Raw genomic sequence first — 6,421 nt, forward strand, 5'->3', positions numbered from 1 at the left:
TATATATATATATATATATATATATATATATATATATATATATATATATATATATATCATATACATATATATATATGTATATATATATATACACGTGTGATTGTATATGTCACAAATTCTGGCAGATGAAACCTAGCAGTGGAGTTTGCTCTGCAAAAAATAGCAAATGCAGGCATTTATATTTTCCAGAGTTCTCTTTCAACCTGTTCCTTTATTGTTTGCTCGAAGCACTTCTGGAAAATGGAGGCTTGTTCCATTTTTCCTTTCATATTTCGGTAAACACTGCGAAAATAAGAGGAAAAATATGAATAGAAGCGGTATTGAAAATATCGTCAAAAAGGAAAAATACTGAAAGTAAAATGTAAGAACTCGAATAATAAGAGTCGGTTTCCGCAGACATTTTCAAGGGGAGAGAAGGACAACTTTGTTTATCCGGAAAAAATAATTGTTGTTTCAAGGATTTTTTTCTTTTGCTTGGGTGGAGGGAAACAATGTGTTTGGTGGCGGAGGAGGAAGAGACGACGCAGAAGACTGGGTGGGGAAAGATAAGGGAGTGAAATACTAGGTCTTACAAAAGAGTACTTGAAAAGTCCATCACGAACAAGAAGGTTATAGGAAAAAGTGAACATAAGTGAGAACAGACTTTTGTAGATTGGAGTCCTTCGAAGCTGTTGATTGATGGGTCTCGTAGAATGAGGGGAGATTATAGCATCGCGAAAGTGAAAAAGCAGGAGATGAATTCCGCAGTTTGGAATTTTTTTTTGAGAAAAGAAAGGGAAGTGCCATAAATCTGTTTTTGACCTCGAATGTCCCGAAACTTCGAAAGAGCAGTTTATAGTCCTGCGCCCCAATCCATTCTATATGTTTGAGAGACCAGTGGGCAACAAACTCTCTCTCTCTCTCTCTCTATGAGGTAAAGAGGAAGCCTCTCCCCCCCCACCCCCCCCCCCCCCCCCCCCCCCCCCCCCCCCCCCCCCCCCCCCCCCCCCCCCCCCCCCCCCCCCCCCCCCCCCCCCCCTCAGTAATCGACCAATCACAGGTATGTAATATATATAATTATATATATATATATATATATATATATATATATATATATATATATATATATTATATACATTTTCTCAATTAAACAGACATTTTCTTTTTTAAACCACCCCGGGGGCTTCTTAAACCAATACTTATTCATAAACACCGGAATTGATCTTAAACCTAGAAATTTTTTTTAATTAACCCTAGACGTTTACTTCAACCTACACTTTTTTTCTTAAACCTAGACGTTTTCTTAAACCTATACGTTTTCTTATACTAAAGACGTTTTCTTAAACTAGACTTCTTCTTAAACCTAGACGTTTTCTTTAAAACTAGAAGTTTTCTTAAACCTAGACCGTTTTCTTAAACCTAGACTTCTTCTTAAACCTAGAAGTTTTCTTAAACCTTAGACGTTTTCTTAAAACCCTAGACGTTTTCTTAAACCTAGACTTCTTCTTAAAATCCTAGACGTTTTCTTAAACCTAGAAGTTTTCTTAAACCTAGACGTTTTCTTAAACCTAGACATTTTCTTAAACCTAGAAGTTTTCTTAAACCTAGACGTTTTCTTAAACCTAGAAGTTTTCTTAAACCTAGACTTCTTCTTAAACCTAGAAGTTTTCTTAAACCTAGACGTTTTCTTCAAGCTAGAAGTTTTCTTAAAATCTAGACGTTTTTTCTGAAACCTAGACGTTTCTTATACTTAGACGTTTTCTTAAACCTAGAAGTTTCTTAAACCTAGACGTTTTCTTAAACATAGAAGTTTTCTTTAAACCTAGACGTTTCTTAAACCTAGAAGTTTCTTAAACCTAGAGTGTTTTCTTAAACCTAGACTTCTTAAAACTTAGACGTTCTTAAACCTAAACGTTTTCTTAAAAATAGACGTTTTCTTAAACCTAGACTTCTTCTTAAACCAGCGTTAAGAGCAGCCATGGTGGCAAGGTGAGGAACCCCGGGAATAAAGGTTATTTTTTACGCCGGTTTTTTATTTTTATTTTATTTATTTATTTATTTATTTATTTTTATTACGCTTGTTTGGCCAGGTGAGGGAGAGAGTGTTGATGCTAGTGTTGGGGAAGGGGTGCCAGTAACTGCTGTGGTGGGAGCAGATGGGAAACAAACTAATCATGAAAGTGGAGGGAGGTGGGGGGGGGGGTATTTTTTTTTTTTATTTTCTCCTCCCTCCAATATTGTTCTTGTAGCGTTTGGAGAATTGACATTCGTATCAAAGCAAACGAATAGTGTTTATGATGACGAATTTCTCGTTAGCTTTTAATTTCATTATGTGATAACTCGAATGCAAATGATCGCAGTAAACTTAAAAAAGAGAGACCAGAGTAAAAACTCCATCTTTTTTCTCCTTCTCCATCTGTCTTTCGTTTCCTCACTTTCTTTTCCTCAGTTGCCCAAGTACCTGGCGACTGGTTTTGACCTATCCCACACAACCACAGCCCTGGTAGATGGAATGACTGAAGTTGGTGTCAATTTCTTAAATGTTCAAAAGTAGTCACATGTCATAACTCAATTTTTTCAGCTTAGCTGTTGTTCTTTATCTAAATATAAAAATAGACGGGTTTTTGTTGTTGGCGTCGGACACAACCTGTCTTCTTTTTTTTTCTTCTTTTTCCTCACACCTGAAGTCCGCAGTATCAAAGGTTGCAGCCGATGCACTGCAAGTTCTTTCTTCTTCTTTTCTTCCTCCTTTTATCTTGTTTTGCTTCGCATTCTTTGTATTTTATAGAGTCATTTTGTTTCCTTTGTTTTATTTTGAATGGAGAATGAATAATTCTTCTCCTTGACCTTATTATTTTTTTTATTTCGAATGGTGGATGTTTCTGTTTTGTTCTGACTTTACTTTTTTATTTAATAATTACTTCGCTTGTAAATTTTACTACTATTGATGCTCATTATTTGTATTGATTTTTTTACTTTGCAATATTAAACGACATTTGTAGTCTAATGGTTGTATACACATACTATATATACATATATATAGTATAGTATATATATATATATATATATATATATATATATATATATATATATATATATATATACATATAAATATATATATATATATATATATATATATATATATATATATATATATATACACATATATATAAATATTGTCCAGAAGTGCCAAGATTCTGGTTACCATTTATCAATTATTACCTCACCAAAACCCAGATACCTGAACCTCATAACACGTATTAAACGAATGAATACTCTAAAGGCAACAGTGATCCCTTAACACTTACCAGTATTGCAAGAAAATGAGACTAAAGTTCATCAAAACAGGTGTGAGGTAATCTTGTAAGTAATCAAATTAATCAAAGGGCATCACTCCATCAACAACTTTAAAACTCTAAGTATTTCCCTGATTTCAGAAGTCTAAGTACTTCCCTGGTTCTAAGTCACTTCAAGTAAATTGAAGGAAAGCAAATCAATTACCACTCTATGTTTCTACCTAACATAAATATAATCATAATTAAATGCAAATATACTGGTATAAGAATGAAAACACTTATATAAATTTCACAAATACAAAATTTATTATCAAATTCAAAATTTATAAGTGAAATTCACATATCAGGAAAATTACTGTAACTTGAAAACAAAAATAAAGTTTAATTAATTCTTGAATCAAATTAAGTAAAATTAAATCAAAACCCCCCCTTAGTTTATCACAAAATTCAAGAAAATTAATTCTATTGAAATTCAAAAGTGTTAGGCAATAATTGAAAATTTGAAATTAATTCACAAGTGCTAAACAACAACAAAACTTGAAAAGAATTCTAAGTAAATGCAAATTAATTCACAAATGTTAAATTTAATTAATGTGCAATGATTAAGTAATGAAAATAACTAAGTCAATTAAATTGTGAATGCAATGAAAATACAAAATAAAAAGGCACACTTCAATAAGAAAATTAACAAATATACAAACAATGGAACAAACACAAACACCAAAAAAAAATCAGCAATGTGTAAAAGTGTAAATAAATCTTTTTCACTCAAAACATTGTAACCATCAGTTTTTACCAAACCTTCACAACCATCTGTTATTAGTTAACCACAATTCCTATCAATTATTAGTTAAACCAACCCACTTCCTATCCATTATTAGTTGCAACTAATAAAATATAACACTTACCTTTTTGTTATACCAACTTCTTTCTTTCTCTGGCTGCAGCTTGTATATCACACTTTCACAAAAACCAGGCGCCGTTACGAAACAATGTTTGCTCAGATTCCACAAAAGAAACTAAATAACACTAAATAAACTCTAAGAAATATCAAATATGAAATTCTAAGTTACGAGTGACCAATTTATGTTACGTTTAATTAATATAATCTCAAGGATGTCGAGAGAGAGAGAGAGAGAGAGAGAGAGCGAGATGTTAATGCCTCGAGGTTCTAGGATGTAATGAAATCTTCTTCCCTTGCGAAAACTGGACAGGGCAGATGATGAGACAAAAAACTCTGGCAGAAAGTTCGAAATCTGACGCAATCTTCATAAAGAAATGTGCAATCTCCACGTGGGGACTCGGCAAAGACATAAGCGTACGAGACAAGTCTGTTAGAAAAAAAAAGACGTACTCTACTCGATCGACACGAAGGAGAAGTCTTATCAAGTACGATGACAGATTCTCCAAAACACAAATGAAGATTTGAGCACGCTATCAAACGCGTTGACAGATTTAGGAAAGCAAATGGATCTCGCAGACCCTCTAATCTTAAAGTGTTGACATAAAGGGGAAACAATCATAGCTTCGAAAAGACAAAGAAAATCTCTCTCTTTTTACGTTCTATGTTAATATATATATTCTTTTACAACATGTAATGCGAAATCTGAACACACATTTAAAACATCCTATCTCTAAACTATCTAGGAATCTGAAGAAATGTTGCATAATTCTACATGACATTTCAAAGAGGGGAAATATGCATTTGAAAGTAGCAATATATAATAATATTAAATATATATATATATATATATATATATATATATATATATATATATATATATATATATATATATATATATATATATATATATATATATATATATATATATATATATATATATATATATATACACACACACACACACACATATATATATATATATATAGACTGGTAAAAAGGTTCTGTAACAACAGAATTCCATCTAATAAAAGGAGCCCATACAAAAAACACCAAAAATAGAGAAAAAAAAGTACTATATTTCAGAGATTGCTGTCTCCCTCTTCAGGTAGATGAATGAGAAAAGTTTACAGAAAAGGTGGTATTATACCAAGAGGTCCATCCACAAACAAGCCAATTTAAGTCACCCCCGTTGATAATCTTCCTTTAATCTTCTTAAGTGTTGGTTGAATGAAGACATTGTCGATCGTATCTGAAATCCATGCTCCTTTTGAGATGTTCATTACCTGCCTCGCTTTTATTAAGGCTGATTCCATCATTTGACTCTTGTACCGGCAGTTTGCTGCTATAAATTACACGTGACAAATTCCAGTTTATTCTATGGTTATGTTCATTTATATGGTGAAAATAGTCGAGTTCTGTTGTCTATACCTAACTGCCGTTTGTGTTGTATTAATCTCTGGGGAAGGGATTTACCTGTAAATCCGATGTAAGATTGGTCACAGTCCTGGCATGAGATTTCGTATACCCCAGAGTCCTTTGGAGATGTCTTTTGTTGGACGTTAATCAGGGATTTGGCTAAGGTGTTTGGGTAAGTAAATACAAAAGGGTTCGATTTTCCGAGGGGGTTGGTTATTCTCTTAATCGTGTCCAGGTGGGGAATTATTATTTTATTGTTGGGTGTATCTCGAGTCGTGTATATATATATATATATATATATATATATATATATATATATATATATATATATATATATATATATATATATATATATACACGACTAGAGATACACCCAACAATAAAATAATAATTCCCCACCTGGAATATATATATATATATATATATATATATATATATATATATATATATATATATATATATATATATATATATATATATATATAATATATATATATATATATATATATATATATATATATATATATATATATATATATATATATATATATATATAATATATATGTTGTGTGTGTGTATCAACGGTACTTTATCAGTTATTCTTTCTTGTCTGGGTTACAGTGAAGCATCATGAATATCCCAGACATATAAAAAGGTCTCTGAAGGTGAAGGTCTGTCTCTCTCTCTATTCCCGAGAAGGAACGGCTGCCATTGGGACAGAAGTTGTTCTTTTTATTGATCATTTTTTTTTACGGCGTAGTGTTCAGGGCGGATGGAAGATGTTTTAGTTCTACTGCTTCTTGATACGTTTCTTTAAATTCTTGTT

Source organism: Macrobrachium nipponense, chromosome 14 (assembly GCF_015104395.2).
Source record: "Macrobrachium nipponense isolate FS-2020 chromosome 14, ASM1510439v2, whole genome shotgun sequence".
Lineage (NCBI taxonomy): Eukaryota > Metazoa > Arthropoda > Malacostraca > Decapoda > Palaemonidae > Macrobrachium > Macrobrachium nipponense.